Here is a 10,315-nt window from a genome sequence, read left to right on the forward strand (position 1 = left end):
CTGACACTGATCCTCTATTTAAGTCGCACTTCATAACAACACTGTGATGTCGGGGTTACCATCCCTGTTCTACAGGTGAGGAAACCAAAGCTCACAGAAGTAACTTGTTTACGGTCTCAGCAAACAGCAAACTAAGGATTTTAATACAGATCTGACTGACCCCAAAGCTCGTGGGGTTTGTTTTTTTTCCGCTACTCTACCAAGATGCAAAGGGGAAAGTGATGCCTATTTGTGTGCTGTTGTTGAGAGGTTCTGAAGGGAAACCGTGGGTCTTGTTACGAGAAGAAAAATCATCTCCAGTCAGTTCTAACATGAGCCCTTCCCACGTTAATGTTACTATTTATGGTACTGATGTTGTGGGTGACCAGTACACTCTTCTAGAATTCGCCTCAAGTTTATAATACACGATCAGGCATTTGTATGGGTTCTAAGGAGTGGAGAAGGCATGTCTTCTGGTGCGCGCTCCATCATACATTAGTCACTGTATGAATATTCACAAAAAGGTTAAGAATCTGACACTTAAAGACTAAATGGTTCCTTGAAGCAACATATTTATTGATTACTGTAAAATACTGTAAACCATATTATGCCTCCCCTGGAACTGATGCATCACTTCACCATATAATTATCAGATTACATTATAATACATGAACAAGGCATCATCAATGCGTCCAATGATTTAGATGGCCAAATGTCAGTCTTCCAGAGAAGAGATGACGTGGCATGCTACATATGCAGCCAATATAGAGCGGCAGCTGGTCTCCTTGGTCTGCTCAATACCAGAGAGACTAGAAATCTGCATAAGAAGTTGATACAAAAATGAACACATCGCTCACCATTTAGTGAAAGACAGAAGACATAACTGGGTGACGGGAGTTGCGGGGAAAAGATGGAAAAACTTATCCCAATCTCCTCTCCTAGCCCTAGGCTAAGCTCTCAAAATTCATGTCAATGGCCCCATAGTTCCTTAACTAATTAATAAGTTAATTCCATTCATTTAAAAAACTGCCCTGACCCACATTTTCCTCCATCTTGTGACCTATCTCTCTGATCACCTTTCTAGCAAGATCCCTCAAGAGTGGTTCGTATGAATTTTCTCTCTGCAGGTCTCTCCTGAACCACTGAAACTGCTCTGGACACGACCACCAGCGCCCTCTGAGCTGTCAGATTCAACAGTCGACCCCTAGTCCTTGACATCTCAGCTACACTTGACAATCACCTCTCCTCCAAGACACACTTTCTCCACGTCACTTCCAGGACATCACTTGCTAACCTTGCACAGTCTCCTTCAGCATCTTCCTGACTCCTTTGACCTCTAGGAGTTGAGGCCCCCAAACTTCAGTCTTTGGACTGCTTTTGTTCCCTGGGCGATCTTATCCATCCTTCCTGTTTAAATACAATCCATGTATCAGCAACCCCACATTCACATCGCCAAGTCTGACCACTCCCAGACTGGCTCACCTTCTGTCTACTGTCCACTTGGATATCTAACAGGCATTTCAAACCTCACTTATCCAAAACTGAACTTCTGATCTTCCCCAGCCCCCAAACCTGCTTCACTCCTAATCATCTTTATCTCAGTTGATGCAACTCCATTCTCGATTATTCTAACCAAGTACTTTAGTGCCATCCTTCCCTCTTCTGTTTTTCCTGCATCTCTTAGCATCCTGCTGGCTCATAAGAGTATTTCCAGATTCTAACCACCCCTTTTCATCTCCATAGCCGCTGCCCTAGCTGAAGCCATGACTGTCTTCAGCCTGGATGACTGACGCTGCCTCCTGGCTGATCTGCCTGCTTCCACCCAAGTTCCCTGTGGTCTGTTCTCTGTAAAGCACCCAGAATGATCTTATTAAAGCCCGAGTCTGATTATGTCACCCCTCTGTTTAAAAACATCAGATGGCTTCTCAGAGGAAGTCAGAGTCCTTCCAGGGGTCAAGGAGGCCCCATGTGACCTTGTCGCCATTACTTCTCTCAACTTTCTGCCTGCCCTTCACTCACTCACCTCCAGCTCCATCCTTGCTTTCCCTAAACATACCAAACCCACTTCTGCCTCAGGGTCTTTGCACTTACTGCTTCTTCTACCTGAAGTTCTTCGATAGCCACATGGCTCCTCCTTACCTTCATTAAGGCCCCTGCTTAAATGTTGCTGCCTCAGGGAGCTTTCTTGACCAAAATCCCACTCCTTTACCCCTCCTCCTGTCCTCTTAACTGGCTTTATTTTTCTTCACTGCACATATCACCAGCTGATACTTTATGTGGTCTGTCTGCCCTTGCTTCACGGTAATCTCTACGAAGGCTGGAATTTTGGATATTGTATCCTGCTAGAATCGTTCCTGATGCCCCTTAGGTGTTTAATGAACACTTAATGAATGGTTCACTTCCTGGAGGAAGTGAATCTTAAAGACCAGGTAAGAATTAACCAGGCAGGTGGGAATGGAAGAAGATTCTGGGCAGAGGAAACGCCCACTTGATACCACAGAGGCTGGAGAGAACTCAGCAGATTTGGTAACTTACAGATAATTCTAAATGACTCTCAAGGAGCCTCCCCATTAATACTCATGTCCTTTCAAGGGTTTCTTGCAGAGAGGGACCCCTTCATTCCTGGCTTATCAGGCCACTGCTTGACTTGTTCTAGGAAGAGTCTTGAAATGTGAGCTGGCTAACTGCTTCCCAGCTCAAGAGCTCCAGCCTGAGGACCAGAAGCCGGGGGGTGGCATGGGAAGGAAGTGAAGGCACAAGAGGAGGCAGGAGCTCTCGGATTAAACCTGTGAGTTCATTAACCCGGAAAGGTGGGTCCAGGAAAGCCATCCAGCTGGTAATGGGCCTTGCCTGTGTGACCCAGCAGCTGCCAGCAAGGCAGCCACACCGAGTCGGCTGACAGAAGCAGAGCTCTCCAAGGCCTGATGCGTGAGGTTGCAAAGAACTCACTGAAAGGCACTGCAGAGCCATTTACCGTCCCAGCAAGATGCTGCCAAATGGGCCCAGAACTAATCCGAGAAGAGGGCGTCCTGATCCCAGCTCACAATGCACGCGGGCAAGTCGCCCAGCGCCTCCCGGGCGGCCTGAGTTCCATGCACACTGGGAGGCTAAGCCCCACTGAGCGTGTGGCCCATTGGTAGAGGTCCGCTGGCCCCCAAAGGCTGCGGGACTTCCATACTCGGCCTCCACAGCGAGGCTGCTTCAGGCTCCTCTTGCTTCCTCCGCTGAAGCGTCCGAAGCACCTTGCCAGGGAGGGCTCTTTGTGCCATTAGCTGGTGAGGCTCAGGGAAGCCAGGTCGGCCTGCAGCCACCTGGCATGTCAGCTCCTGAGGTCGGAACGGAGCCCCAGCCCTCCCAGCCTGGCGCGGCCACTGGATGGCCCCCTCCCAGAGACTGCAGAGGACAGCAGGAGGAACAAGGCAGACAGAGGGCTCGGGCTGGCGGGGGCGGGGGGGGCTCCGCAGATCCGTCCACACAGCAGGAAGAACTTCTCACAGCACACGTCCTCCCGGGGGCTGCGAGTGGCATTTTCTTTGCAAATGAAGGATGTCAGTACTGAGGTTAGTAGCTGTGTAATTGTAAAATGTTGGCGTTGGAAGGGGCTCTGGGAGACGTCAGCCCAGTTTCCTGTCTCCTGGTGGGGAAATGGAGGCTCAGAAAGACTAACTCGCTGCTCAAGGTCACACAGCTGGTTCATGCCAGAGTGAGCACTGGAGCCTGCATCTCTTAAGCACTGACCCTACTCTTTCCCAATGCCAGACATTCTTACAATAACTATCTGTTCTTTGACGGCACCTTGAAACGAGGTAAAGCACCAACTCAAACATTAGCCAGCTTCTCCGCTCTGCTCTCCTATCCTCCGACACCAGGAGAGAAGGGGTGGTGCGCCCGGCTCAGACCTGTAACGTAAGACTCAAAACCCCCGAATCTTCGACTCATTTGGTCTTGGAGCCAAAATTAACACAGCCATGGACAGAAATGCTGGGAAATCTCAGAGAGGTTCTTGGAGAGCCAGCTTCTGGGAGCGGATACGCCTGGTCTCACCGACACGGTCAGGCCCACTCGGGGGCAGGCCTCTGAGGAAGACGTGTCTGGCGCAGAGTTCTCAGGCCTCCTGTCTGGGCCTTCCGTTCCGAGTGACGATCATGGCTCTGGGCAGAGGTGGCAGCTGCCGGCGGGCGGCTCTCCCGTCCCTCGCCCACCAGGTGTTCTTCCCAGCAACTACAGCAGCTTGGCAGGGAGTGCCACAGGGGGTGCTGGGATGGGCAAAGAGGTGCAGCTCCCTCTGCTCTGCGGTCCAGGTGTCAACAGATGGGTTAGGGATCTGCCCCTCCCTTAACAAATAGGGCTTTTACAGGCTGAGTAATCCCCACGGGATAAGCCAGACTGTCAGTTATCCAACTTTCCCAGCCAGGGTCCCAGATCACAGAGCCAATCCCAATTCTTGTAAGGAGCAGTGTTTCTAGGAGGCTGGCCATCCATGGGGCAGCCGTGAGGCTCACGGCCCCCACCACGGGGTTACACACAGGGAGCCGAGCACCCCCGGGAGCTGCCACTCGTCCTCTAAATGCCCCTCTTAGGCAACTGCCCCGCTCCAGTTCCCATGTCTTCGTGCTCACGGTTCTGGGCAGATGCAGCCCATCCCCCAGTCCAGCCCGGAGACAAGAGTGAAACTGCTGGTTGAAGGAAGGAAAGCACTCCTTTGCTGAGAACGGCCTCAGCCCGACCTCTCCACCCTTCTCCTGACTGCCTTCTAGCCTCCGTGAAACAGGCCAGGGACAGGCTCTCGGGCCCTTCTCCTCTTTCTTCTGATTCTACAAGCACCGGGCCAGGCACTGTTCAAAGGAGCAACGAACAAACCCCCTCACGTCGAGGGGGGACAGCAGAGCTAACTGCTCAGCCCAGCCCGCGACGGCGGCCGCCTGGCTCAGGAGGGACACACTTCGGGACAGCACGCACGGACTTGGCCTTCAACAAGCATCTGACTGAGAAGGACCGATGACGGAGAGAACTTTCTGGATCTTTGGAGCCCAGAAAGCAGCCGAGAATCTGGGAGGCCAGCAAAGCAACCCTCTCGGCGTGGTCACCCCCCTCCCCCCCGCATCAGAAGTGCTGGAGTCTTCACTCACACAGCCTGCTGTTCGGCCTGGGGTCACGCGGGGGTCAGCCGTCAATCCCCAGCCACAGGGCACCTCACCTGTGACTTAGAATCTCCTGGGGTTTTATCCACCAGGCAATGAATTGGCACTTTTCAATGAGGAGTGACTACCAGGCCCTTCAGAGCCTCATTAAGCTCCGTGACTTCATGACTCTCCTCTTTAATGGAAGTAAAAGCCGTTTAAGTGGCCACAGCTGCCAGGAACTTGGGTAAAAGAGCGAAACTTTCCGAGCAGGTCGGGGAGCAGCAGCAGCGCTAATCCGGGCCCGCCGCCCTCCCCTGCCCCTATCTGGCTTGTTTTGACAGCTCCCGGAGCCGGTCCCACGGGGAAAGAGGCCTGCTGCTCCTTTCCCTTTTCTCCAGTCCGTCGTTTGCCGCAGGGGGAAGGAAGGAACAATCAAGCATTGTCTAGTTCTGGCCCGGTGTGTCAGGGCCTTTTGGAATAAATATTATTTGCCTGGGAGGGGAACTGGCTGGGAGTCAGCTCACGGGCATATGTAAGGGCTGGCGTATGTAAGGAGAGGGAGGGCGGTGATGTTTGGGTTTGGTTTTATTATGAGTTTAATCTTTTCCTTCTTAGTTCTGCAGATCCCCCCCTGCACCCCCACCAGGCCATTAAGCACGAAGTCTGTGTTGCACAGGGGCTCGGCCAAGAGGAAACAAAATTGAGTTTCCGCAGCGTGTGCCCTGGGTCACTCCCCGTCCAGCTTCGGGCGAGCAGAGGGTGCGTGTTCCGGGGACTCTCCCAGGCTGAGAGGCACACCTTGGAGCGTTCCACCTGCCGTGCAGCCCATCCGCACCCAGATGTGGTTTGCGGCTCTGCCCTTAGCTCCGCAGCATGTACTGCCAGGACGGCAGCCCCCTCGGTGGGTCTGGGGGGACGGGGCCCCGGACACCCCAGCCCAGCAGCACGTACCGAACTCCTACCGTGTGCCGTTCACCTGGGCTCGGGGTGCTGCCTGTCACCTCTCCCCCGTGTCTCCTGCCTTCTAGAGCCCCACACCTCTCCAGAACAAAGAACTAAAGGCCAGGGCTGGGGGGTGAGTTTAGCTCAGTGGCAGAGCACATGCTTAGCATGCACGAGGTCCTAGGTTCAATCCCCAGCACCTCCGTTTAAAAAAGAAAGAAAGAACCAAAGGCCAGTCACTGAATATGAGACAGACATTTGAGGGGCTGTTCCAGAACGGCCAAGCCGCTGACCATCTCAGGAGGAGTGGGTAGGAAACACAGGGCCTCACTGCCTGGGACAGCCACCAAGCCACGGGGCAGTGAAGGGGTACCTCTGCCATGCAGTCAGAAGTCCCCCTTTCCTAACCACAAACCTTTCCTCCATCCTTAAAATCCATTCTGGGTACAAACCACCTACCCAACAGCTGTAACAGTAACTACCAATGGCTAAGAACTCAGTGTATGTTGGGCGCTGTACTAAGGACACTAAGCGTATCTCATTTAACAGGGTGGCTCGGGTTCAGTCCGATCCCACAGGTGGGCAATGACGCCTAGAGCGGGTCTGGAACTCGCCCAGGCCTACACAGCTACTAAGAAGGCTTCAAACCCACTCCACCTGCCTCTAGTCTTAACCGCTCAAAGGCACTGGCCAGAAGTGGGTACGGATTTGGGAGCGTTTTGCTCCCACACCCCGGACCACCTCCCCCTGTCAGCCGGGACACACCTCTGTCAAGGAGGGAGCACTCTGGGGCCCTTGCTCTTCAGGCCATCCTGCCCCCTTCACGCATTGGGGAGCCTTTGCTCCCAGAGAGCAGAGACTCTGTGCACTTGACAATTACTTTTGTATACAGAATAGTTCAGTGCTCTGCTCGGTACCACATACAATTAGAGATTTAATACTTGTTTTTTAAGGGCGATAAAGATCTCACCTGCCCAGCCAGTGAAATAAACGTTGCCTCCCCCACCCCAAGGAGAAACAAAGAGCCAGAGGAGGCTAAGCCATCCCAGGCACTCTGCGCAGCGCGTGGAGAGCATGGGCATGTGAGCCCACAGACCTGGCTTTGGATCCTGGCTCAGCCACACAGTAGCTGGGTGCCTGTGGCAGCCAGCTGACCCAGTGAGACTGAGTTTCTCCAAATGTGGGGGCAGGTCACAACACAATAACTTTAAAGGTTATCGTGAAGATTAGGTGAGAAAAAGGGGCAGTGAAGGGGTGCCTCTGCCATGCTTTCAAAAGTTCCCCTTTTCTAACCATAAACTTTTCCTTCATCCTTAAAATCCATTCTGGGTACAAACCACCCACCTGACAGCTGCAACAATAACTATCACTGAAAGCTTAAAGGTTATTGTGAAGAAGAGGTGAGCTCACAAAGCTGCCTGACTACCAGGCAGAGCAGGTGGTCAACGTTGGCTTCCTTACTCGGAGCATCTTCTTCTTTTCCAGGGCGCTCTCATCATTAAAGAATCTGGATTCACGCCTGCCTTGGGGACATCCCCACCAGCACACACTGCTGGCACTCAGTGTCTGTTTCTGCGCCTGTAAAACGGGAAGGAACAAATGACTTAACGTAAAGTCCTCAGAAGGGCGCCTAGGACATACTGGTTATTAAATAGATTATTTCATAAACATTGTTGTTATTGCTATTATTCCCTCTCACAGTTTTGTGAGGAGTAAATGAGGTGATGAATGTGCAAGCACGTCATAAGCTGCCAGGTTGAGAGGAACACTACGTATGCTGAGGTGACGGGGAAAAGACCTGGCTTCAGATGATGGATCTGAACCAACTCAAAACCCTCAACACAAAACACAAAACACAAAACTACTCCTCCAAAAGGGTTTCATTCACCTTCTGTTTGTCCGTTCTCTTCCAGTTTCAGACCAGATCTTTCACATTGTGTACCTAGCTGTCTGCATTTCACTGAGGCCCCCTCCATCACCGCACACCATGGGCACGGTTAAAGCAGCAGCCCCTGAGCTGAGCAGTCCTTGAGTGTCTTCGCGTGAACAGAGAACACAATGGGGCTCTGTCTCTCCTTCCCGGGGAATCCAGGTGCAATCTTTCCTGACAGTCCGGAGGAACCAGGCGGGCAAGCCACCCAGTGAGGGGGAGCTGCTGCTAGCTGATTAATAGCTGTAAGCCCAATAGTACCACCCCTCAAGTCTGGTAGCAAAAACTCATGACCCATATTAGGCCTGATTGAGAATGTGTCTGGTCAATCAGCCAAACGAAAGACACTGAGAGCGACTTGGTGCCTAGCACCGAGCTGGAAACCATGGGGTAAAAAAGGGAAATCCCTTTGCCATGGTCCCTGCCCTTATGGAGGTCAGTCTGTTGGAATAAGACAGATGAACGTGAATGAATGAGAGAATGATAAGAGGCAGCCGTACAGTGCAGGGTTAGAGCTTAAGGCACAGAATGTAAGCGCTGGAGTAGAGTAAAAGGCGATGGAGGAAGGCTTGAGGGAGAAGAAAAGGCTCGTGCGGGAAGAGGTCTGTCAGCTGGGCCCTGACGGGTGTGTAGGAGTCGCACGGGGGGCAGCATTCCAAGTTAGAGAAGCTCTGAGAGAAATCCAGGGGGTAGAAGGCCTGTTTATAGGGCAGAGGCGAAAGCGGCAAGTCTGGAGCAGAGAAAGTGCATCCTAATTCCCAAACTTATCCTGCTTTGCAAGAACCAGGAGAATGAATTCCTCCTGGTAATTAAAGCTAGTTGAAGGTGGTCTGGCTTGTCCTATTTCGCCTCCCACGTTAGCTATACACGAACTTTATCAAGTCACTTAACCCCTCTGAGAGTCGCTCTCCTCCCGTGAAACGAGGATGGCAATACACGTCTAACACAGTCACTGTGGGAAGTCTCTGCGTGAGGAGAGTCCGAGGAACCGGCACCAACGGACAGGTGATGCGGGAAATTCTCCCAGGTGCCGGGTCCGTGGCTCCCCGCTCAGGTTCACCTGAGTTCTCTTTGTCCAGCTGCAGACACTGATCCACGGGGGGTGCCTGAGAAGCCTGCCTCTCCCCACCCACACCCCCTACCCCAAAAGCACGACTACCCCGATCGCTTGGGGACAGAACGGATACCCTCCACATGGACCGGGCCCTTCGTAGCCGGGCTTTCTGAACCGAGCCAGGGATCCTGACCAAGGACGGGGACCCCCTGCTGCCTAGCCACTCTCGTCTCTCTCCTCGGCAGGACAGGGAGGTGAGAACGGCCTAAGGGCAACTGCTCAGAAGTACTGACTGGCCCAAGGAAACCAAGCTGGCGGGGAGGGAGCCGCCCCAGATCCGAGCGCAGCTGAGAGGCGCTCCAGCAAGAACCGAGCCTGTTTGGGGGCAGAGGCGGCGGCGGCTCCGTGGGAACGCGCAGACCGCCGCCTGAAACGCCCTGGAAGAGGCGCTAACCCACAGCCCCGAGGGCCGGGCCCTCGGCCTCGTTTCAGGGCCCTGAGCCCAAGTTTCGGCCACAGACCCAGGGCCGAGGCTGTTCCCAAAGTGCTTGATCATTGTCCCCCCCCCCCGCCTGGCCCAGCCCCGCGCTCTGCGCACCTGCCCGCTCCTCCCATCCGGCCGCCCGGACGGAATCGCCGAGAAGGGAGCCGGCAGCCCGGCGAGGCCCCTGCGGTGCGGGGACGCTGCCCCGCCTGCCCGCGCTCGCCCCGGGCGGACCCGCGCGGCACATCGGCGCAAAGTGCGGCTGTGCGAGCGCAGGCGAGCCCCGCGCCGGCCTCCTGCCCTCCTCCCCCGCCAGGGAGCGCCGCCCGCACCTGCGCGCCCGGCAGGGCGTGCGCGTGAGCGCGTATATGAGCCCGTGTGCGTACGCGTGTGTGCGCGTGAGCACGAGAGGCGGCTGCCAGGCGGCGGGCGGGGCGCTGTGCGCACGTGTGCGTGCTGAGCGCGTATCCGAGCCCCTGTGTGCGTGAGCACGAGAAGGGGCTGCGAGGCGGCGGGCAGGGCGCGCGAGTGCGTCTAAATATAACCCGGAAGGGGACGCCTTAAGAGGGGCCCCTAGGCCTCCTAAGATGGCCTGAAGCGGCTGGATAGAAGCCCCTAGAATGGCGGCTCCTTGAGGGAGGATTTGCGTGCGGTTGTTCGCTGCGATCTCCCCAGTGCACAGCAGCGTTCCTGGTACTTAGAAGGTGCTTAGGGAATAGTTGCTGAGTTAATGACCGGATCCCGGGGCTGGCGGAAGGGCATTCTGGAACTGGTGTAGCGTGGGGAACAAAGCCGCATCTCAC

General features: G+C 54.4%; 1 long non-coding RNA gene across 6 annotated transcripts in view; it reads right to left on the bottom strand.

The window, feature by feature from the left end:
• The window catches only part of LOC105071240 (uncharacterized), a 95,555-nt gene that overhangs the window by 59,854 nt on the left and 25,386 nt on the right, over positions 1 to 10,315 (bottom strand). For 5 of the 6 annotated variants that reach the window (XR_012503851.1, XR_012503854.1, XR_012503852.1 and 2 more), the window contains one exon: positions 7,506 to 7,622. This is a non-coding gene — a long non-coding RNA (uncharacterized LOC105071240). Of the gene's footprint in view, positions 1 to 7,505; positions 7,623 to 9,626; positions 10,309 to 10,315 lie in introns of those variants that run through there. The other variant, XR_012503855.1, reaches the window with a different exon arrangement.

This window comes from Camelus bactrianus, chromosome 33 (assembly GCF_048773025.1).
Source record: "Camelus bactrianus isolate YW-2024 breed Bactrian camel chromosome 33, ASM4877302v1, whole genome shotgun sequence".
Classification (NCBI taxonomy): domain Eukaryota; kingdom Metazoa; phylum Chordata; class Mammalia; order Artiodactyla; family Camelidae; genus Camelus; species Camelus bactrianus.